Source organism: Rhinolophus sinicus, linkage group LG01 (genome assembly GCF_036562045.2).
Source record: "Rhinolophus sinicus isolate RSC01 linkage group LG01, ASM3656204v1, whole genome shotgun sequence".
Classification (NCBI taxonomy): Eukaryota; Metazoa; Chordata; class Mammalia; order Chiroptera; family Rhinolophidae; genus Rhinolophus; species Rhinolophus sinicus.
In genome coordinates, this window is record NC_133751.1 from 60,438,237 (window position 1) to 60,463,089 (window position 24,853).

The 24,853-nt window shown below is 48.1% G+C and overlaps 1 protein-coding gene across 4 annotated transcripts in view; it reads left to right on the plus strand.

Annotated features, from left to right (window-relative positions):
• The window catches only part of MYLK (myosin light chain kinase), a 241,530-nt gene that overhangs the window by 47,523 nt on the left and 169,154 nt on the right, over positions 1–24,853 (plus strand). Inside the window, exon 1 of one of the 4 annotated variants that reach the window (XM_019738976.2) lies at positions 8,704–8,898. The exons of 1 other annotated variant lie outside the window; for it this stretch is intronic. The gene's annotated coding sequence lies outside the window, so the exon portion shown is untranslated. Of the gene's footprint in view, positions 1–8,703; positions 8,899–19,539; positions 19,730–24,853 lie in introns of those variants that run through there. 2 more of the 4 variants (XM_019738974.2, XM_019738975.2) reach the window with 2 other exon arrangements.

Here is a 24,853-nt window from a genome sequence, read left to right on the forward strand (position 1 = left end):
TTGAGGAGGGAGGACCAGGAGTTGAGAGCCCTCTACACCACAAAGTTGATGCTGGGTGTGGGACGCGGGTGGATCCCCAGCCCCTCAGAGTTTAGGCTGGTAATAAGCCTGCAAGCCAAGGGTCTGTCCCCTGGAGTTGTCCTGGGAACCTAATTATTAAACTGTTCCAGGCGATCCCTGATTAGGGCCAGATAAAGCCCAAGCTTACTGCTAAAACTATGTTAACATGAAAACTGTTTTTATTCATTTCACATCCATTAAAGCCATCGCAGATTAGTTATTTTTCAAAAGAAAGAAAACTGTTCCACAGTTCTGCAAGTAACTTATGACCAGATGTTGAGGTCTTAGAGTACCCTGTCATGCTTAAAAATACTGTAAGAAATCTTTAGACAGTAAAATCTAAAAATAAAGCCCCCTAAATTAAAAAGATGAATAAGAGAAAAGCATTTTTGTTCATGAGATTTATTGGCTTATTTATTTTTATTTATTTTTGAAAAGAATCATAAGTTATAACTTAATACCAGATGCTAGAGTTCTAGATATACCCAGTTTTGTAGTGGAGAGGGAGGGTAATTATAAAATGCAAGAAAGTACCCAAGGGAGAAAAACTATGAGAATCATTGGTAACTTAGCTGAATAGTCAGTGGGTATCCGCAAGCTAGAGTTTATCATGCAAATGAATCCTTGATCTGAAAATGAGTGGCAGTGGTAGTGCTGGTGGCAGGGGACAGTGGTAAAGGTCACATTCCACTAACTCATGGTGTCTGAGGAAGATTTGGAACCACTGACAGCTTCCATGTTTACCAGCCTCCCACTAAGCTGCGTGGGGCAAGTTGAAATGATATCTCATAACATTATCCCTCACTGTGTTTCTTTCTTTCGTAGTGTCTGAGGTGAGTCTGGAGCACAGCCATGGCTGTATTTGTACTTTCTGCTCCCATTCATGCAGCTGCCTTCTCAGATCTCAGCTTGCTCCAGGTTATAGCTTTCGTGGTTCTAGGCCAGATTTCCCAGAAGGACATGGATGTCCTTCTTACCTCGCCTACTTACACCAGCTGGAGTCCGGCTGACCTTTGGCTATGTCCTATCCATCCGGTTGTGCATCCCCATCTTTTGGGAGGGGGTGGGAGTGGTTCGTATGAAAGGCCCCCTCAGTGCTGTCAGTGAAGGGTGAGGAGAGAGTGAAGAGCTCCCTAGGACGTTGAGAGAACTTACAGTTCTCACAAATCGAATGAAGGTAGACACTTGCCGTGAGCTTTATATAAGAGAAACCCAGTGTCTGACACTATGGGTGAGAATCTAGATTTAGACAGAGGGTCTACTTGGTCTGTAGAATGGGAGGAAAGACTGCTCTATGCATCTCAGACAAGGGAACTTGAAAGGGGGACCTTCAAGTTCAAAAGATGTCTTCCCCTAAAAGAAGTTTTAGAAGGACCTCAAATGAATGGAACTTTTGATGAAATCAAGAAAATGAAAATCAACATGAATAAATAAGGACATAAGGAGAAATCCTTCACTTAGAATTTTTTAAAAATCAGCTAAATATGGACAGAATGTCATGGGGTTGGTGATAGTTTAAGAGAAAGACTGGGGGGGGGGAGTTTATTTTGCCACCATCTCTTTAAGGTGTTATTAATAACTGTGGAAGGTCTGAGATTTCACCTACTTGCAAGCTAATGAGTTAGCCTGCCATAGTTTCATGACTGCTGGCAGATGAGACCCATGGGTTAGGGACAAAGGACTTTCTGATTCACAACACTAACAGTGACCAGGACATCAGCACTTTCTCCCACGGGTTCTATGAGCTCCAATTTTCATAAGGTGACGCCGAAGGCCAGGTGGCACTTGCACACACAGTGGCGAGAAATCCTGAGCGTAGGAGCCTCAAATCTTTTATAATGGACAGTAAACATGCCTGCGCTTTGCTCCAAGAGGAGACACTACCTCTCTCTTCCGAGGTTGTTTATGATACAGATGTTCTTGAAAAGACAGTCTGGAACAAAGGCAGTGAGGGCCTGTGTTTGCAAGATGCGCAGAACTGCCAGACATGCACGGAGCACGGCGCCCAGCTGTGGCATTGATACAAAGGGCATGGAAGCTGATGTTTATTGCCTCCTTGTGAGGCACCAAGCCCTGACCAGGAGACTTCTCTTCTCATTCCTCACCTCATCAAAGCTCAGGGGTGGTGGTGTTGTTTATCAGTCAGGAAGCTGGTGAGTAATTAAACTGGAATATCAAGCTGCAAAATGCGTGTAGGTATTGCATACTTATATGCTAAGTGTTGTGCTAAAAAAAAAAAAAAAAAAAAAAACTTAAAATGAGGTGCTTATCAGATGCCAGGCACAGTTCCGAGTTCTCCATGAATTATGTAATTCTCATAACGAAGATGGTCAGGTGCAGTGTAGGAAACTGAGGCATGCACAGTGAGCGATGGGGTTGGGATCCAAAGCTGCACATTTAACCACTGTGCTCCTGTGTGCTGTCTTCACTCCTCAGGATCACACCAAGGGCGTCACGATGAAACATGTGTGACCAGAGGATGTGGAAGGGTTTGGTTGAGGGGCCAAGTGTGTTTTGTCTGCACCAGGATAAAGGATAAATGATGACTGCCTTCAAATATTTGTAGGCATATATTATAGAAAAATAGTTTATAGGACCCCAGGGAGCAGAATTGGGTCCAGTGAGAGGGAGGTCCATCCGGGCGCAGCCCATGACGGAATGGGCTCCGTGTGAGGGTTGGGGCTTCCTCTTGCAGGATTTTCTGGGTGACTGCCGTTTGGGATGCCCGGGGCTGGGATCCGTCAAAGGCGCCACAAAATGCCCCTCTGTTTCTCCTCTTTACAGAAGCTGGACGATGGAGGACGATGGCTCTAACGCGGTGCTCTAGACTTTTCCTAAGAGAGCAGAGCCTGCTGAACACACTGACCCAAACTCCCTTGCCATCCCTTCCTGTCCCCTCTCTGACAATTCTCTACTGTCAGACATGCCAAGAGAGGGATCATGCATGAGTGAGGGTGGTGTCCTAACCCTGGGGCACCTGGCCCACCCTGAGGGGGCCGGAGGAATTCATCTCAGCTGCACCCCCAGTCCTGCAGCTCCCGGTACGCTGCTTGGTCTCACCAAGGGACCTTCCAGGATCTCGGCTCAGTCTTGCCTCCATCCCTGATGTGTTGGGTTCTATCCCTGCCGCCAGCCTGGAATCACCAGCCTCACGGCTTGCCAGCCCCTGGCAATTGTTCACACACATACCAGGCTCTCTGTTGCCCAGTTGGTGACAGATCAGGATTCCTCTACTGGGTGGGAAGTGGAATTAGAAGATCTCCATGCTCTCCTAACTGTATCTGTGGTTCTGTGAGTCACGCCTCCTTGTCAATAGCCCATACTTTAAAAAGAAGTGGGAACAAGTGGTTGGGCCCAGCACGGCTCTGTAAGGACCTGGCTATAGCCCGTGGTGAGTCCCCAGGTCTTGGGCAGCTCCATTCCCGAGCAGAGCAGGTCTGGACCAGACGCAGGTCCGGGGGGAACCCTGGGCAGGTGGGGAAAGGAATTTGGGGAGATGATGAGGAATAGAAGTGGTGGCAGCTGGTTTAATGGCCTCTGTTCCCCTCAGCCAGAAACATCTAACACTGGAAGCTAGAGACTCCCTAAATGTGGTCTCAATTAGTCTATGCATATCTTTAAAATAATTACATTCTCATCAAAGGGGTTTTTAGAGAGTGATGTTTGACTCAAACTAAAGGGCAGGATTAGGACCTGATCCTGAACTAATGCCTCTGCTATCCCAGATGTCCGAAGTACTAAAAATATACTTAAAACTCTGAGGAATTCTTGGTTTATTGCGCCCATCTCCTTTCTCTCTCAGCCTCCCTCCAGAAAGTGAGAGAGGGAAGAAGCGAGCCAAAAATCCTTAATTATCCAGTCTGCTGACATTATTTTATCTGCACCACGGATATTAAATCTGTACAGCATTCCATTTCAATCACAGAGCTAAAAGCAACCTCTGCAAATTTGGGCCTTTGTTCTTCTGCTGGTTGTGGCCAGTGTTGTTTTTCTACCCTGCCCCACCCCCCTCAGACTTCTTCAATTCCACAGCTCTCTACGGCACCGGAAGTTACCTGACTGTGGAATGTACATACTTCTGGGAAGTCCCTGAACTGTGTGGGTTTATCCCCACTTGTGCACCCTTCAACTTATCTGGGCCACGTATGGTTGAGTTCTGGCTTGTGCCCAGCATTGGAGACACCTGGGTTTAGCAGGCGCATTTTGCCCAATTTCTGTCATTGACATATGAAATCCTCTCATTTCTATCATTGACACCAGTGGAGAAGGAAGAGAAAATCTGGCTAGTTTGTTTTTTTCTTCCTTCCTATACAAATTTAATTTTTCCTGTTGTATCTTTAGCTTTTCTGACCAGTCAAATGACTCTTCAGTTTCACTTGGGTTCTCTGGGCTGTGACCGTTCACCTGGTTTAATGTGGACACAATCACCTCTTAGCCGGTTTATTTAGCACCCAATCGATGCCGCTGTCATTGCTACAACTAGGTTCACTTATTGCGGGCTCCTGATGTGCCACGCACTATGCTGAGGGCTTCAGTCAACATAGCCTCTTGAGGCAGGTGCTATTCCCATCCTCCCCATCTGATAGACGCAGGCTAAGAGAGATGGAAGAACCTGCTAACGGTCCCACAGCAGAGCTGGGATTGGAAACCAGGAGTGGGGCCTCCTTACTGTCCATTGGCTCCTGCTGTGCACTCACGTGTCCCCCCACTAACCCTCCGGAAGGTGCTGGTGTCTTTACAAAACGCTGTCCTCAGAAAGTATGTACTGAGAATGGACAGTGCAGGACACTCCGCCTGGAGATGTAAAGATGTGCAAACCTGAGTCGCCCCGCAGGGCACTACCGCTGAGGAGACAAAGCTGACCCAGTCAGAGCTTCGGCTCTGGGTAGGGGCACTGTTTCCTGTCTGTCTGAGCCTATGGATAGTGACACTATTGCCTTAGAAATGCCTAGGGACCCTCAGCTGGGCCCTACTCCTGGTGGAGAGCCCTCACAGACATCCCCATGTTGTGGCTGGATGGGCCCTGGTGCTTCTTAGGAAGATTGCACCATCCATCAATCCATTAACAACCATCCATCCAAGCAACAACCAACCATCGGGGAACTTAGAAAATACTGTGTTTATTACTCACAGGTCCTGGAAAGTACAGTGCATGCCCAGGGCCACACAGGGAGGTCATGGGTGCAGGGAGGGAGAGAGAGAAGAGGGAGGAGGTGGAGAGAGAGAGAGAGAGAGAGACAGAGAGAGAGAGAGAGAGAATGATCCCGTGGACCTGGGTTCTGCTTTTATTGGTATCAGGGGTGGGGTGCCTAGGCTTTCACGGGTTCACTCTCTATTGGTGAATTTAAAACAGCAGGGATTAAAGTGCAGGAAGGGGAAAGCAAGTGGTCAAATGGTCAGTTATCTAAGTCAGCCAGATCTCTCTAAAGACATGGGAACCTCATGGGTGAGGTGGCCTGGGTCTGTATCTAGTTCTGAACTTGGCAATGTGTTTATTCAGGGTGGATGTCTCTGAAGTAGATGCCTTAGCGATCAAAAGCTTAACATCAGGCATTTATATTACAATCAAAAAAGCTCATGGTCAGGTCTCACACCTCAGGAACCTGCTGTGTTCATTCCTGTGTCTCCCCTGCTGGCATCCGGCATAGCACCTGGCAAGTAGTGAGCTCTCAAAAAATACGTGATGAATGAACAACTTACTATTTAAACAAAGCTGTGACATTTTTACAAAGAAAAATAAATTCAAATTTACATTAGAAAAATACATTAGAAAGAATACATTAACTCCAAAAAAGTATGGACATAACCTGAGATTAAAGGACCGCCTCTTATACCACATACATTGAACTATATGGAAAACTCCACGCATCGTCCTTAGTTTTTGTATTTTGTCATGGATTGATGGGAACTTTGTCCTGGATGGACGCTTGGGAACCTGTGTCACAGGTCCTGCTGGGCAGGCCTTAGAAAAGATGGGATCTTAAGTTAAAAGTAGGACTCAGCTGGTTGGCAAAGACTGTCAAAGACATTCCAGAGCTGCCCCACTGGTAGGACTGTGTAGGAGAGGGCAGCAGGCCTCATGTCGTGCTTGATACAGCAGTTGTTTTGAACTTCATGACTCATTGGGGTTGGATCCTTTCCTGTCTTGCTCAATATTTGCCTCACTTCCCAAACCTCGTCTAATTTGGTTGGATATTTAAGTGCACATGCCTTCAAACTGTGCAGAAGTTCCAGACCTGGCCCTTGTCTGAGACCTAGCACCAGATCAAGGAGCTCAAGCTCAGACTTGGGTTGAGGAAGAAGAGTGAAATATTTGGGGAGCCATGAGTTGGCCCCAGGTGGTAGGCTGACAGAAATCAAGACCCAGAACAATAAAAATTCCATGTACTTTGACTCACTATTCAAAATTCTTGAAATATATGTATCTTGGGGAAATATTCTAGAATGAAGGAAAAGTTATATACGAGATATGACAATTAAGTTCGTGAACTAGTTGCCACGATGTTGCTAACCTTTTTTGATATCAGAGGGATTATTCATTATGAATTTGTACCAAGTGGACAAACAGTTAACCAAGTTTACTATTTGAAAGAGCTGAAAAGGCTGCGTGAAAAAGACGACCTGAACTTTTCGCCAACAATTCATGGCTCTTGTATCACGACAAAGCACCAGCTCACACGGCACTGTCTGTGAGGGAGTTTTTAGCCAGTAAACAAATAACTGTATTGGAACACCCTCCCTACTCACCTGATCTGGCCCCCAATGACTTCTTTCTTTACCCGAAGGTAAAGGAAATATTGAAAGGAAGACATTCTGATGACATTCAGGACATCAAGGGTAATACGACAGCCCTGATGGCCATTCCAGAAAAAGAGTTCCAAAATTGCTTTGAAGGGTGGACTAGGTGCTGGCGTCGGTGCATAGCTTCCCAAGGGGAGTACTTCAAAAGCTGACCGTAGTGATATTCAGCAATGAGGTGTGTAGCACTTTTTCTAGGATGAGTTCTCGAACTTACTTGTCCAACCTTGCACATGAAACTATAACTTATGATGTTGTTTTAGTGGAATTGGAAGCCACCTAAATAGTAAATAACAAGGGCACAATTGAGTAAATTATGATTCATCCACTTGAATAAATATTATAGAGTCATTAAAAATGAGACTTATGAAGAATGTACCACGACTAGGGAAAAGTTTGTGATTTAGCTTGAAGAAAAGTATGAAAATAAAGACAATGATAATGTGTATATATAATTTTGTTTTTAATAAGTATACATATAGAAAAAGACTAGACAAAATATAGAAAAGATAGTATTTATGTCAGGAAAAATACTCATTTTTGACCTACTCACAATCAGACTTTCAACAAATACAGAGGGTGCCAAAAATATGTATACATATTTTAAGAAAACTATATTAAAATTGTAATACTCAATATATACCGATAACAAAAGATGAATACAAGTCACGTTTGACTTCTGCAATCACAAGAGGTGCTCAAAGTAGTTACCACTTTACTCAAAGTGGTTACTTCTGATAACGGCGAACTACTACTCAATCAATGTTGACCAAAGTGTCCACTTGTGTACATTTTTTTGGTACCCCTGGTATTGTTTATGAACAATGACAAAATAGGATGGAACAGGGAACTGGAATGAGTTCAAAGTTCATGCAAAGAATCAGCAAGCAAGACACTGTTTAGGAAAGGAGCAAGGCCACATATGAGAACATGTCCAAATATAACCCAGTGTGTAAAATAACAGTTCCCTGGACTGAAGTAGGAGCTTGGCCAGAATAGGGTGAATGTGGGAAGACATCTTTGAAGTCGCATCTCATGTCTAGCATTGGGGAGACTGTGGAAGTGCTTACGGTGGCCTTGTATACATCCTGGCTCCTCTGGGCAGTCCTAGTATAAATATTAATGGTGCCCTTCATTCTCAGAAGAGTCCTGGCATGGATAATATGTCATGTGGTCACTCCAGTTATTGAAGAGGAGGACGGAGGACGTTCTAGGTTGAGGACATTTGTTCTGCTGCCTGCCTCTAGCACTTAAGAGCTGGTGAATTGAGATTCCCTGCGGCTGAGGTAGGCCCTGCCTGATGGAGAAGTGGCCCAGGTGTAACATGTGCCTATAGCTCTGCTTCCCGATTAGTTACAGGATAATCAAGGTGGTTATTCGCAAGCTGCCCCGTGTGTGGCTAGAACTCATATTTTGCTCTGACCCAGGAGCTCCTCTTTCCCTGGCCTCCTCCCTCACCGATCCCACAGGTCTAGTACATCACCATTAGCATTTTCAGTGAGCAGAAGCAGTACGAGGAATTTACCAGCTGAGCCTTCCCCCTATTTGTGTTCCTGGGAGCATTGCTCCCTAGAGAAGTTCTTGACTTTTAAAGAAAAGCCCATGCATGGCTAGTGCAGAAATAAGTTCAAAGGGTACAAGGTGATAACTCGAAGCAGATAGGGGCTTGGCCGGGGTGCGCTCTGTTTACTTCTTGGTGTCTGCCCTTTGTTCTTTCGGCTCTGTCAGGGCGGGCTTGTTGGAAACCCTGTGACTGAGCAGAGCACCAAGCTGACCATGTGTGAATCAGCCTGGGAGCTGAGCCCAGTTCAGCTTGTAAGAAGAGTGGGGTGGGATTGTGGAGGAGGCCCACAGTCCTGTGCCCACGGAGCATTGGTCTGACCCTGCGTGCCCCGAGACACCTGCCTGGACCTCATGGGGCCCGGAGGAGGAGGCACGTGACCTTCTTCAGGCAGCGTCACCTTACAGTCTTAGCTCAGGGGGGATTCAGTCAGCAGAGAAGCCAAGCAAAGGCAATCCACTCTACACCTGAGCAAACAGGTAAGTGCTTCCGGGATTGCCGCAGTGAAGGGACAGCTAGACATTTTGTAGTTGTTTTGCCCTGTTGTTTGGTTGAGGGACATGGGTGGCGAGTATGAGAGCAAGTTCTCTTCGGCTTTTCCTGGACTTTAGGAAGAAATTGCCTTCTGGCCCCTGGATACTATTTTAACTCTGTAGTTAAAACATAAAGGGAAAAGCATTGCCTCACTTAAGAGAGATGGCTCGCTGCGTTGGAGGCCAGGCCATACGTAGGCTTGCCAGAAACCTGGTAGCCGAGGGAGGATACCTGAGCTAGTGCACATAGGCCAAATCGCAGCTTCCTACAGTGGTCCGCTGGGGCAAGTTCACCTTTTCATGGGGGAGAAAGTACCATTGTGAAGACTGAAACTGAACAGCGTAAGCAAGACAGTTCTGACCTTTCCCTCGTGTCATTTGAGCCGTGCCACGGGGAACAGGTGCTGTCAGTAGTGAGGTCCAGTTTTTCACCTGGACCCAGAAACTGAGAGGGACGAGGCCCTGAGGGAGACGGAACCCAGCCCTGACTAGTAGGTGCAGGGGGAGCAGCGCTGAGGGCAAGACTTCTTCACTATAATATCCTAAATCTCCCCGCATCAGACGCTGGACTCTGGGAGGTCCCAGGCTTTCTCTAAGAAAAGTCCTATAGCCAGTGACGAATAAAACACTAGAGTGAGAGAAAAATTGATTCATGACGTTAAACATTAATAATAAAAGCTCCAGATGACAGCCTTTTGTTCAATGTTCTGTGACTGTGAGAAATGGGAGTTAGTAATTAGAAGCACGTTGTTAATTTAAGAGACATACTCGGTGTCGATAAGCACATTTGGTACTCTTTTGGGTCGAATCACCCACACCTGGAGAGGCCTAGCTGGCTGGCCGCTGTGCCCCTGGATGGAAGCTTACCTACATCGCCTAGGAGATGTTCTGACGACTAGAATGGCCGTTTCAGAGCTTTGCAGTGATGGCGAACAACACACTTCCCCTCAGAGTCCGGGCCCATCTAGTTACTGTGGGGGAGAGCGGACATTTAACATCCAGTCAGGGCTGGGACTGCGCTGCCCTCTGGGCTGAATGCCAGGAAAGGGACTGCTGCCTTTGTGTTGGCTGAGTGTCCTGAGCCGGGTGCAGAATTGCCAGGTTCAGGAGGGGGACAACATGAAGGGCTGAAGGGCCCGTGAACAGGCCAGTGCCCCGCGATGGCTTTGCTTTCCAACCTCACTCCCTGGCCCCTGGGGTTCTGTTCTCTTTTGTAATCTGGCCTCTGCAAGAAGATTCTAAGTCCCCTATCCTCAAGGGGACAACTCCCCTGGCCAGGTGTGAGCCCAGCTCATACTTGGGGCTGGCCCACTGATCTTCCTGCTGGCCTGCATTTCCTCTCCGGTGGCTGATGGAGCCGCCTGTGGGGGAAGTCTTTCCTGCTGTGTGCCAGTGATCCCCTTTTCTGAGAGAGGGTTGGGAGGGACACGTGCCCTCTCCTTCCCACTGGGAATCAGTTGACCTGACACCTCCGAGCATGGGTTCCTCTCTCTGGAGGGTCAGTCACACTTTACTGTGTTCCGGCTGATATACTGTCAACCCAAGCCTGATATTGGGGCCAGAGAGGCCCACACTCCCCACACACCAGACCCCAGGATGCCCCATCCACCTGTGAGCTGCAGATGGAACTCTTCACCCAGAGACTGGCCACTTCAGCTGGGAAAGAAAAGCAGGGGAAGGTGTATGAGGGTGAAGGAGGGAGATCATAGGAGCAGCTGGAAACCACCGGCAAAGCGAGGTCCAGAAGTAATGAGGATGTGCCCTCATTCTTCCTGTAGCGCTTATGTCATTGTATTGGGAGGTTGTGGTGGCCCCCACCTTAACCTCTCCCCTTATTTGTGCTCGCAGGGTCCTTGCAGGTGCTCAGCAAACACACAGGGATGGATATGTGGACAGACTGCATTCTGGTCCTTAGGCTGAGTTCTTCCTGCTCTGCTGGGACGACAAACTTGATAAACCTGACTTGATTGGCCTAGGTGATCAATATGGGAATCTAAGATAATGCAAATATTCTAAGTAGTCAAAAGGGCGTTGTATCTTCTCAGCATCCTTTTGTCCCGCCGTGGAGTAGGCCTTTCAGACAAACATCAGTGGCCTAGGAAGTTGGAATTTGGAAGAAGATTTGTGTAGATGCAAACCACAGAATGAATGAACTTCTGGAATTTCCTTGCTAAGAGGGGTGTGCAGGTTTGGTGGCTGTGGCTTTTGGCTACTATTGTATCCGTTCTGCTTCCTGGTACATAAGGCTTAGCTAATTTCTAGCAGACTAGCCAATCACTTCAGAACCAGAAGCGACTGGTAATTATCGAATGAGTTTTCCTAGCATCCCCCATCTAGCTACCTGGTGAGAGGTTCCAGGTAGCTTGTCTGAGCTGCCTTCTACAGACCAGTGTTTGAGGACCCCGGAAAGTGCTTGGGCTCCCAGAGGCTGAGCAGATGTACACGTGAGATTGTAAACTGATACATCCAGGGGGGATGTTAGAGGTTTCCTAACCCCACAGAGGTTAGGACACTTCCCCAGGACCCACTGTTAGCAGATTCTGTCCCTCTGGCCTTTAGCCGGGCCCGTCTCTCTGGGCCTCAGTGTTCTTATCTATAGACGGAGAAGGTGAGCTGAGATCAAGATCCCCTTGTGTTCTGTGGCTGTGTGTAATCTAGTGGCAGAGCCAGCGTAAGACACCAAGACCTTGGACTCACCCCTCGTAGCTCTTCCCTGTGGCACCTTGAACAGTGTAACCTTATTACCAAGGGTCTGAAGATTGGAGTCAGACACCTGGGTTCAAAGCCACCTGATAAGATGTAGCTGTTATTGTCAGCTCTGTGACCTTGGATGCATTGTTCAGCTTCATCTTTAAAGTGAAAATAATGCCTATCTTAGACAGTTGCTTTGAAAGACCCTCAGTACAGTTCTGGCCCCTAGGAAGCATTCAGCAAATGGGTTATTGTTATTAGTAACAGTAGATATTGTGGTTCACAGTCATTTCATTCGTCTGCACCTGAGGTTTCCTTTCTGTGAAACAGGAGGGTTGGATAGAACCAGTGCTTCTCTGACTTCACCATCCAAAAGGAAAGTGGAGAAAGAACATGTATTCTGGCGGTAGGGGTTTGGGGCTTAGCGTGACACAGCTTGCAGAAAGCATTGCATTCCTTTGACATCCTATAGTTATTGGTAAAATCTACTTATAGTTGTCATTTTATACAATAATGTGAACCCATTGGTTTTAATATAAAAATTCTTCCCCCGAATCTTTGAGTATAGTTGATGTTCCAGGATGAGGTGGCCTCAAGTGTCCCCAAAGGGGCACATAGCTGTACCCCTCTGGGGGTACAGGTGGGATCGCATCATTTCTAAGGGCCCTCTCAGCTGTGACATTCCAGGTTCCTAGGGTGAGTGAGTCTCCTCTGCAAAGGACCTGAGGGTAGTGCCCAAGAATTCTGAAGGAACCTTGGAGAGGCAGGCTCCCTGGGGCCCCAGCCCCTGGTGAGACTGGGAAGTGGTAGGTGGGGGTGCAACCAGAAAAAGGGAGGGAGATGACGCAGCCCCTTGGAGTGAAGAATGAAGAAGTCTGGAGGAGGAGCGGGGCTGTGTCTGAGCCTGACTTTTGGCCCTTGGGCTGCTAAACCTGGCTGGGTTGGGTTGGCAGCTCTCCACCACCCCAAGTAAGTTCCAGGAAACATTAAGCCATTGTTTCTCATCCACAGCTGGAGGCTGTCCTGGGAATGGGCCCTGATCCTGATATCATGGGAGGACAGGTGAGGGCAAGGGGTGAACTGCGTGTGGAAACACAGGGCTTGTCACACAGCCAGGGCATTGTCCCGGCAGTTCTGATACAGCACCCAAGACCGAGGTCTGGGCGTGTGCCCAGCCCGTGGAAGGAGACTCGAGGGGAGCCTGGAGTAGAGCAGCAGGCTTCGGGGGGAGAACACAGAGATCTGTGGCCTGTGAATGGAAGAGAGAGCATCTCTATGTGTGGGGAGCATTAGGTCTATTGATGGTGGTGTAGGCCCTGCATACATTTGCTGGAGATTACCCAGTATGCACGGCTCCCTCCCAGGCGTGAGCGATGGAAATGACATCATCCATTTGTTTAGGACAAATAAGGGGCTTTCCCTGGGCTAGGAATTGACTACATTAGTCAAATTTGTACCCATCAGTTATCATTCCAGGAAAATCTAAGAGAATAGCAGCACAATTGTTATGCTGGAAGTTTCCTGTTGGGCATGGTATTTATTATAAGATTCAACATAGCTTGCTAAATGGTTCCTGAGTATGTTGTCAAATTGAGTCAGGATTTGGAGTAAGAAAGACTGGATTCTAGTTCTACTTTATTAACTATGTTACTTCAGGCAAGTCACTTGGTCCCTGAGCCTCAGATTTCCCATCAATCAAATGAGGTTATAATACATCTCAATATGTCATGAAGTTGAAGTACAATTTTGATTCGGAAAACATTTCATAAGTTGTCAGTAGCTCGATGTTAATTTTAAATAAAAAACCTTTCGGTAGCATTCTCTAAGAACATCGCTCTACTGTAGGCCATCCATCACCTAGGCTCAATCAATTTGATGTCTATCGGCCCATCCCGTCCCCAGACGAGTTCCCTTGCTCTTAGACCTGCGGCTCCATCTCCCCACCCCACCCCAACTCAGCTCCCGATTGCAGGGCTCAACTGCTTAGATGGTCCTGGCCCTTTCCTTTGTGCCTTGCAGGCTTCAGAGATTCCCTGTCACCATCTTTGAGGATACATAGGTCCACTCTGCATCCATTTCCTCATCTGTATAATAACTAAATATAGGTGATTTAGGTCCCCTTCCAGACCCCACATTCTGTGATCCAGCCATATTCCACTGTGCTAACAGTAAGCCAGAATTTGGGAGGGTGACAGCAATGCATATGGTCTAATGTCAAGTAACTGATAAAAAGAAGTCAACATAAGAACATGAATTAGTAATCTCCTCGTCGTGATAGGTAGTGCGATATTTGCAGCAATATTTAAATAAACTAGGACCTCTAAGTGAAATGTGATAACTCTGATTCTTCATCATAGTTGACTGTTATCAGAGAGTTACCATGTGTTGAGTGCTTGCTACATGCCAGGGGTTGTTACAGATGGCATGTTACAATTACAGTGGATTGGGTCTTCTGAGTATCTACTTTGTGTTAGATATTTGAAGTTGCCTCTAATCTCCACAGAGCCCTACAAAGCAGATTTACAGATGGGAAAATTAAGGTTTAAAGAGATTAAGTAAATCACCCAAGGTCATCCAGTTACTAAGTGGCAGCGGCAGGCTCACATCCAGGCACGTGTGACTGCAAAGCCTGTGATAAGACCTCTCACTCAAGCCCACCGGCTCGCCATCGCCACCTAGTTTATTCTTAGATTGTCAGTGTATTGCCAGGAGTGTCCTAGGTAGGATTGGTGGTTACCCCAGCTGTGTTCTTGATACAATTCTGGGCTTGACCCTAGAGTGGGGATTGGTCCTCTCTCTCTCCCTAGCTGAGGTGGCCAACCTGGAAATTGCACGGGCAAACTCCACCTGGGAAAATTGCATGTGAAAAACCACCTGGATTTAGGACCCTGCCTCCTCCAGCATGTTGGAGACGCCCAGTGTCGGCTCCCCCCTCATTGCCCTTCTCTGTGTACCTGCCCTCCTGTCTCAGTGCTGAGAACCAAGAGTGGAAGGAAAACTAGAAATCTCTGTTTGCCAGGCCTTTGGCTTTTGCCAGAGGAGACAGATTGTGTTGGTGGGAGTAGTTAGAAAACAACTGCAAACTCGAATTTCACATCCGGGAGCCTGTAGGAGTTGGTGGATCCGGTTGGCTGTGCCTGCTTTTCCTGCGCTGTGTCACAGGAGGGAGGATTTGCAAAAGCAGCTCCAGGCTTCTCTGCAGGGGAAGCTCGAGCGAGTGCGCCCTGGACATGCTAGAGCCAGACGGGTGCCGGCCGCTGCCTCGGGCCCCAGGAGGCCCCGCGGGAGCTGTGGGCACTTGTGGCTGGAGACACTGCACACTCAGCCTTGGTTCCTGGGGGCGCTCACGTCTCCGCAGCCCCTCTCCGTCCGCAGTGCTTCCCGCTCCTCCTCTCTGTGGAAGACACTGCTCCAGCCAGATGCCTGAGGCTCTCGCGTGCAAAGGCAGGACTCCCACGGAAGCGTCCTCCTCATTCCCTCCTCCAATCATCCAGGTGTTAGTCCAGCACAGAGCTAATGTTTTCCCGGGAGAAACAGGCCATGGGAAGCTGGCGTCATCTTCCCTAAACCACATGGAGAGGAGCAGGGGCCACGCTGAGCAGCCCGGCCTGCGAGTGCTTTGCTCACAGTTCACCTGCATCCGCCTTCTCAGACTCGAAGGGGCCTCCCAGCACCAGGTCCTCTGGGCCTGTCGCTTCAATTCATCAACATAGGGCCAGCTTCCCCAAAACTCCCAGGGGCAGTGCATGCTTCAGGGGACTCCAGAAGGGCGGGCTGTGCTCCGCAGAGCACGAGGCTCACTTCCTCCCTGCTCCTTCTCTTTCAGAGCTGTCCTAGGTTTCTCCAAAGACTAGGAGAAGAGGGGCGGGGCACACTGGTGACCCTTCTCTTTACTCCCTCTCCCTCCCCTTTCTAGATCTTTCCTCAGCCCTCTGACACTCCAGCCTCAATAGCACCATACCCTGTGTGCTGCCCAAACCCACCCGCTAGCCTTCCCGCCTGCTGCCCCCTACTCGAGACTCATGTTTCAAAATAACTCAAATGACTAAATGTGGGCTGAATTGGGAGAGGAAGAATGAAGTAATAGAAAGAAAAGGAAAATACGCCATTTACTGAATGATACTCTCCATTAATTTTGCTATTAATGTTTGTCGCTCTGCTAAGGTCCATCCTAAGTACTTACTCCAATGCCTGGCACACAGTAAGTGCTCACTAAACAGTAACTATTCTTGGTTGTGTCTCTTTCTCCTTTTCCCCCCCTAGGGTTTCCCCTCAGCTCTTTCAGCCCCAGCCCCTCTCTAGACAGACCTGGCAGCTGGCCAGAGGCTGAGCCGCTGAAATAAGTGCATAGGTAGGTGCCTGTTACTAGCACTGGCCTGGGCTTCAGGCTCGTCCTGGCCTGTGCTGGGGTCCTGCAGGTGTTCCCTGAGGACCAGGTGCGCCTGTCGGGTTTGGCTCTCAGGCCTTGGAGCCTTGCATCGTGGGCCCAAAACAGAAGTCTGTGGTAAGGAGGGCTTTGCCTCCCACCTGGTGTCTTGCAGCATCTCATTCCTGCTCTGGGCGTGGCTCCTTCTGCTGGGACCTTTCCTACCTGCCCAGGTGTGCTAAGGAGAGCTGGCAGCAGTCCCGGAGACACAGGTGCGCTAGGGCAGGCAGGGTCCGGAGAGGCCCTTCAGACCATGTGGGAAAGACTAGAGAAGGGAAGGGACTTCCTTCAGGTCACACAGCCGGTTGGGGTGCAGCCATGGTAAGCGCTGGAGTCGCTGACTCTTCTGTACTGTTTTCCCCTCTGGTGCTGCCTCCCGATTTCTCCTGTGCCGACCCCTCCTTGGCCAAGGCTGCCTCTATCCTCCGAGCTGACAGAAATCCTAACACAGCAGCAGTGTGAACAATAATAGCTGCATGTATTGAGCGCTTCTTCTATGCCAGTGAGCGGGCTGAGGCTTTTCATTCACCCTGCTGACCCTCATAGCAACCCTGCAGATGGGCAGGAGGTGGGATGATACTAGCCCCATTTTACAGATGAGTAAGCTAAGGCTTTCAGAGATTGTTGCTTCCCTCAGGCCACATGGTTAGCGGTGGAGAAATGCAATGTCTGACTGCAGAGCAGTCTGTACCCCGCTGCGGGGCATCGTGGGGGTGTGAGCCACGAGCACTGTTCCCGTTGCTGCGCTGATTTCCCAGGCTCCTACGAAGTGAGGTTGTGGGGCTGCCCCTACCCCCTCATCTCGTGGGGTTTCATTGGTATGGCTCAGCAGATTGGAGGGAGGAGACCTGGTGGTGGAGAAGGGGATGTGGATAAACACGTGTGACCCCAAACTTCCTTCTGCAGGGATGACACCTGATAATTAAATGAGTGAACTTCAGGATTTTTGCTAGACTGTGATAGGAACGTGCATTTTGCTAATTTAGTTATCATTGGGGTTTCTGGCTTTGATTTCTTTTTGCCTGTGACTTTTATTGCAGGAAGCTTCTCTCAGCCTGTTCTCATTACATCCCAAATTAAGCAAGAATCCCAACAGGAAGAGAGCAGCTTCAGGAGACCAGGCCGCACTCGTTCACACTGTGTGTGCGGTTGGGTCTATTTGTTTGATTCGATCCGTATGTGTGTGTGTGTGTGTGTGTGTGTGTGTGTCCCCTTTTGAGAAAATTTAAAAATAACTTTCTGCCAAAGATGTGGGCACTCAGGATTGTGTTGCTGAGCAGACGTCCTCCTCCCACCCGTGGTCTGCTGCTGTGCTGACGGGGCAGCTCATCTGCTGCAGGAGCCCAGCCCCTCCTTTAATGTGCTTTCCAAGAGGAAAGGCCCAGGGAGCCATGGGGAGGGAGAGGCTGCCGGGTGCTGAGGCAAGAACTCAGCTGTGGGGACAGAGCGGGCTGGCTTTGCATGATTTTACGTGAGAACCCAGGGACCTGGATAGAGTTGCCAGAAGGAAACCAGAGCGGGTACTCAGGGCAGAGCACCATGATGCCCATTTCACACACGGGAAGACTGAGAAGTAAAGAGTAGAAAGGGTGCATGAGTTACATGGCAGGTTTAGAGCTAGACTGGCACCATGTGTCTACAACCAAATCCCTACAGGCCCCAGAGGGGTAGATGTTTTATTACTGTGACTTGTTCCCCTGCTGCTTTCCCTACGTCCTCTCTCTAACATTCATGAGATTCCCTAGCCAACAAAATTAAGTGGTGTCATAGTTTGGAAGTGATTTTTTTTTTTTTTTTAGCCCAAATGTCTGTTCATCCATATATTCTGCAAGTTGTCTTTTGAGAACTTACTATGTGCTCCTCAGTATTTGAGGCATTGGGGATATAGCAGTGAGCAAAACACACAGGACCTGTAACCTGCTGGGGCTTGCGTTCCAGTGGGGGAAACAAAAGTTAATCATATAACCACACAACTCCATGGCTGCCAGCACAGAAGGGATTCGGTGTGTGCTCCTAGCAAGGGACGTGGTGGCCTAACTTCTGTGGGGCAGAAGTCCCTGATGAGCGTTTCCAGTCAGCCATTTTGTACTTGGGTAGTTGTTTAGTTTTTGTTTTTGACCTAAGGTATAGGCATTTTAAAATTGTTCTTTTAAACATCCACTCAGGCTCTGGTCCCTTTTGCTGATCTTTCAGGGGGGTATTTAGCATCCTACATATTAGCTATTCCTACTTGCTCAGTGTAACCCACCCGTTTGATAAATGCACCTTCTGAGATTTTGTCCAAATTATTGTCCTCAGTCCCTTCCAATCTCAAATGACTTTCCAGTCCCGTTGCCCACTACCAGGGACCACCGTGTAGGAAGACTTAGATTCTGTTCACCTCCATTGCTAGTGATGAACACCATTGATTTTTTGGATTTATTTCTTCTGTTATTCGCCATTAAAATATTCAGAATATGTACCACCTGCAAGGTCTTCCAGAATCTGGGGTGTACACTATGTTTTGGCCAAGGATTTAATTGATCTAAAGGTGTTCTCTTCTCAGTGTCTGTCTCAGGCTTCAAAGCTCTCTGGTCCACATTTGTTCAGCCATTCCCTTTAGAAGAAAAGATGGAATCAAATTATGTATTGATTCACCCACTGCCCTATCTGTCCCTCAAAGCTGCATACCACTACTCCTAGAAAACCACTTTTCTCTGTCCGCGTATATCGTAAGGAGGACAGAAGTGAGAGCAGATGGTGTGACAGGGAGAGGAGGGTCATAGGCTAAAGCAACGGTTCTCGAGGTGTGCCCTGTCCCAAGGTGTGAGTTACACAGGATGAGAGAGTCCGCTGGGACTATGGACAGCCTTCTGTCCCCTAGAGGAAAGGTGCTGGACTGAGCATCACCTTGCCACCACCTTTTAGAGGTATGCCCCAGGGACTGTTCCTGGAGCTCCCCAGGGGTCGGGACCAGGGCCTTTAGATCCTGTGCATGACGGGAACACAGTCTGTCGGACTGGTTCAGATCTCAGCCCAGATTCCCTAAAAACAATTGCGGCCTGGAGTTCCCCCCTCCATCTGCTCTCTGGGCTTGCCTCCCATTCAGGGATCGTAAATGGGACTTCCTCAGTTTAAGGAGGAAGAAGCTTGGTCTCTGGAGACAAATGTCCCACGAGCCCCGGGTGGTAATCCTAGGCCAGATGTGCCAAGGGGTTAGGTGGGGTTCCAGGCCAGATGTGGGGGTGTGCCCAGCCCCTCCAAAGTCTCAGCTCTCTCCTTGACAGCGTCCTCCCTTTACTCCACACTCAGATTGGAATCTGCAGCGCTGTAGAAACCCGTAAGCTTCCACCCCTGGTTTCCCCGGGACTCCATTGAGAGCCTCCGCAGCTGGCAGCCAGGGGTTTCAAAGGTCACCCCAGCTGGACGAATTAAAACAACAGATCTGCCTGACCCGGTGAAGCTGGCTGCCCAGCGGAAGGCAAGTTGCAACATCTGCGAGCAAAGTCAAACGCCCCTTAACTTTTTCAGTCAGGCCCTGGGCTCTGTGGCGTCCCTGTCTCTTCTTCACTTTCTTCTTTCTCGGCCGGACCTTAGACAGGAATCTGTGCCGTGCAGTGGCAAAGCGTGGCTGCCCCAGCGACCCGACTCATGTGAGTTCTGCCCAGGGGAAGAGGCCAGGTAAGGCATGGGCCGTTCTCCAGTGTGTGGCCCTGCACCGCTGTGTGTCCCGTGGGCCACAGCACATCAGCGTGGCACAGCCCACAGCTGAGGAGCGGCCTGCTTAGGCATTAGGAGCAATTAGGGAAATTGTCAGGATTTGAATGCACAGCAGAGAATTAAGGGGTGGACAGTGGAGAAGTCATTGCCTGGGGCATTTGCATCTGGGTGGTTTTACTGCCTCTGATGTGCGCTGTGGCTGGTCGCTCACTGCTGACAGCTAGGCTTCCAGTGCGGAGCCTGCCAGGAGCCCTTTCCTGTAGGGAAGGCAGGGTCTGTCCAGGATACCCTGCTGCCGGATCTGGTGCTTCAAGGCTGCGATAGTTTCCAATGTATGCACTTTGGGGAGGGAACGGGACGACAGCTGGTTTTGATAAACTTGTTCTGCCATAACTTGATTCCTGATTTTTACCTTTTTATTCTGAGTCATTTTGCCTCACAGTTGCACTCCGTTTTGGCATAGTTGAAAGTGTTTCTTTCTGGGTTCAAGAGACAATTTAAAGTGCTTCTGATCAAATTAAAGTCAAATTAACTTAGTGCTGCTTTGAATTATCAATATATTCTGTTACTTGTGGAAAAAAGTAAGATGTTCAATAAATGTATTTGGACGTGAGCTTTGCCCCAAGTATTGTGTGTGTGTGTGTGTGTGTGTGTGTGTGTGTGTGTGTTGGGGTGGAGGGGCTGCTTCCAGCTCTCAGACCACTGTTCTTTTTGACCCCACTCCTCTGTTTTTCTCTCTTCTTACTTTTCTGTCCTTTGATCTGGGTGTAACTGGTAATGAACAAAACCCCCTAGTTGGTATGTTTAATTCAGCCACTGAGCACTGCTCTGCTGCTGAGAAGATATTGCAGAAGTTACCCAGGCCTCTGGTCTTCTCGATGGGAATGTGGTCACCAGGCTGGAAGAGGGATGAGAAGGGAACAAGGATGGTTTGATTTTATTTTTTTTTTGATAGAGCATTCGAAATATGTCAGTAACTATTAATTGGCAGTGTGGATGGAATCTGTTTATTCTGCTGATGGCAGTGGGCTGAGCGGAGCTGTTTGGTGTGTCTGGCCCGCCTGGTACGGGGCTGTGGTCCTGCTTGCATGATGGTTAAGCATCTGCCCCCCGCAGCCGCCTCGCAGGGGACTGGGTGTCTTCTGGCTGTATCGATTTGCGTATTTGTTCTGTTTCTAACCATAATGCCAGACCTCCCCTAGAGCTGGATGACTTCTGTCTTCTGTGTTCTTGAGACCAAGGACGTTCCTTTTGATGACAGTCTCTGGGGCCTTCGGGAGGTTTTAGGTGGACCCCAGAAGGTCTTGGATCAAGAGGATTTGTAAAGGGGGTCATGAGCCTGATGTCACCACTCACAGTTTCCGGCTCCCCAGAAAGCAGAGGCAGAAGAGCCTCGTGTCTTCCAAAACCAGGCCTGAGAGTAGGGAGGCAACACGTTCCCTGCCCCCACCCCTTTTTCTCTCTGCAACTCCTAATACTCCTCTCTGCAATAGCCTCTGCCTATTTCATCCTTTTTCCTGGGAATAGCATGAAATGGCTCCCCTGGGTCCTGGGGCCCTCCAGGAAAGGCGCAGGGTTTGACTGCAGTCAGACTGCAGTGTGGTGTCCACCTCTTAGCTGTGTGACATCAGACAAGTGCAGTTGGCTTTCTGAGCCCGTGTCCTCATTTGTACAAGGAGCATAGTCAGAACTGCCTTGCAAGGACTGTGGGAACCGAGTGAGATTAGTGCCCAGCATGCTGTCAGGGGCACACTCTCTGCCCATGAAACGGGGCTGTGAGAACGGACACGCCAGTCCTTCTTTCCCCCCGTTTTGCGGAATTCTGCCATCTGCCTCCTCCCGCTGTTCTGCAGCAATCCCACTCTCCTACCCTTGCCCTGAAGATAATCAGGCTGGCCTGGGCGTCTTGCTGTCCTTGGTGAAAAGGGTGGGGACACTGGTTTTCCTTTGGGAGCTGGGTGATGATGTTGACGGCTACCACTTACTGAATCACTTTTACGCTGTGCTATGTGTTTTGCATACACTCTCATTCAAATCCTCCCTTAACCTTGCACGGTTGATATTATCATTCCCATTTTACAGAAAAGGAGACCGAGGCCAAGAGAACTGCAGCACCTTGCCCGGCTCACAGCAAGAAAGTAGCAATGCCCCTGTATTTACGGCAGGGTCGGACCCTCATGATCCCTGCCCCCACCGCTGGTGCTGTCGGCACAGAGTTTATCTGTCACCTCACTTCTGTGGCAGTGGGGGAGGGCAGAGGGAGCAGTGTCCCCTCTGGGGGACCATCCTAGGTAGCTCTGCAGGATATAAGAACCCCATTCCTTCCCTACCCATGTGACCACATTCAACACACACACAAGTAACTATTCACTTCAGTGTCCCAACACCTAGCTTGTCACATAGTAAGATGTTCAATAAATATATTTTAATTGAGTGAATGAATATATCCTGATTCTTGCCATTAAAGTTATATCATGATTACTTTGAAATGGTTCTGCAAACACATACACCAACACAATGATATAAATACGGCAACAGACTAATTACTGGGTCTAGGTGATAGGTATTTGAGGTGCTCATTTTATTTTTCTTACTACTTTTCTGCATGTTTGAAATTTTCCATAATAAAACTTATTTTTAGTTTAAAATTCTTATATTATTAAATTCCTGTCGTTTACCTTGTTAAGTATGCACTCATATAACTGCCTGATATTCCATTGTACGTAACCAATTCTCACTGTTAGATGAGGGGTTTCTTTTCTATTTCTACTTAACTGGATTATTTTCCTATTTCTTTTGTTAAAAATAATGTGATTACATTTTTATATATAAATTTTGGGCTGCATCTCTGATTGTTTCCCAATCATACATCTCTAAATGTAGGATTACTAGGAAAAGAGATAGACATTTTATTCAGAATCTTTTTGCCAAATTGCTTTCCAGAAATATTGTACCAATTTATATTCCCCGGGTGGGTATAAGTATATCCACCTTACCACAATCTCACCAGCATTATATGTTATCTTTCTTTTTAAATGTCAATTGGGTTAGTTTTTTAAGACAACAGCTTGTTCTTAAGTTGCACTGCTGGGTTCTTACTGTTGCTAGGCAGTGTCCATTTGTTTAGTCGTCTTCTGTCTGTCTTCTGTGAACCAACCATCCAAGGCACAGCCTCTGCCCATTTATTGTCAGGTTGTTTTCTTTTTATATGTAAATTGTCCTAGTCCTTTGTTTTTGTTGCGAACATTTTATCCTGGATTATCATCCATCTTTTAATGTTGCGGATGGTATGTTGTGACAGAGAAAGTCTTAATTTTTGTTTGTGTGGTAGCAGCTCTCATTTCCTCCCTTGTTACCCCAACCTCACGCCCCTTCCCACCAGCCAGTTGTGACTGTTTCCAGGTGAGAAGGCCCAATGATTACGAATTATTAAGAATAGGGGCTCTGGTGCCCGATGCCAGGTTCAGATGCCAGCTCTGCGCCCTACTGAATACCACGACCTTGAGCAAATTTCTTAATCTCATTGCACCTTGGTTTCTGTTCCATAAAATGGGGATGAAGCGATTATCTGTCTCATAGTGTTGTGTGGAGCAAATGAGCTGTGACTTATAAAGTGTTTAGAATAGTTCCTGGCGTATAGTAAGTGCTACGTAAGTTTTGCTTTCATTGTTACCTAATGCACTGAACCTCTGAGTCTTATCACTTGGAAAGGATTTTGTTTGCAAAGCTGATACCTTATCAGTGAAAGAGAAAGCTGGATTTGTCCAGCAGGGATGTGCCCTGTTACAAACAGATCTAGGTGTTTGTTACTTTAATTTGAACTGCAGAATAGTATCTCCATTTTATTTTCGTTAGATGTCATTAAATTTAAACCAACTAATTACATGCCCTGCATACCACTGTTCATTTGTGTCAGCTTATCCAGCTCACAGTGTAGAACTGAAGTGTGTGACTGAAGATCCCAAGTAAGTGAACAGAAATATAGCAGATGTTTGTCACACGCCTACAATAGTCCAGGCACCACGGATTCTGTAGAGAATAAGACCTGGTCCCCGACCTGGAGCCGTCCCAGCCTGGCAGGCTTCTACCTGGACTTAGAACCTGGAACAGGGATACTTAGGATGTATTCCAGGCGGTGGCTGTGGGTGTCTGGTGACCTTGGCTGCGATCTGACCACTCAGCCTGTCTCAACTGATGCCCAGTCTGGTCCTCCAACCTTTCCTGTGGATCTCGGGAGCTCCCCCAAACCCCCATTTTTCTGACAGATCCCTTTCCCATTTATGAGAGCCAGCGTCAGTTTCTGTAGTTTACAAACAAGAACTCAGATTCGTACCTGTTGCTAATTCCACTTCTGGAATCACTCCTAAGGCAGTCTCTTTGTTCCAGCTAACCTTGCCCGTCCCCATCCACATCTTGTCTAGTCCTAATTAGGCCCTGGACCGGAGTCAGGAACCTGAGGTGTTGCCATCATTTTGCTTTATCTCTGTGGGGAAGTAACTGAACCCTCTGTGGCCTCAGTTATAAATGGAGGAGTTAGCCTAGATAATCTAAAACTCTCTTCTCTAATGTTCTGTGACCTTTGAGCCTTTTTCACAGTCTAGTCCCCAGAAGTAGGATGTCCTTTCTGGCCTTGTTCCCTTCCCTTCGTCCAACCACACACGCTTACCTCACCCTGGATCCTTGCTGTATTAACCCCAAACTACTTTCTTTCTTGGAGGGTGAATCCTGTGTTTCTTTGACCTATGAGCTCTCACGGTTCAAGCAAAACCAGCTTTTTCTTTCTACCACAGTGCCTAATGTAAATATTGATTCTGACAGGTCAGTAGCTAATCAATACTGGTTTTAGGTACCATTGTAAAAACTCTGAGGACCATTTGGTTTCTCTGTTCTTGCCCCAGCTGCCCCTCTCCTAGTTCTCCAGGGTGTTTGGGGGAGGCTAGGGCATGGCCCTGGGAGGTGGCGTCTGGGCTGGCTGGGCCTCCCCCCGCAGACTTGCTGTGGAGGATACAGAGCCTCTCATTCCCAGAGAGGAGCTTCAGGTGGACCCTAACCTAGTGTGGCACCTGCTCCCTGTAAAACCCACAA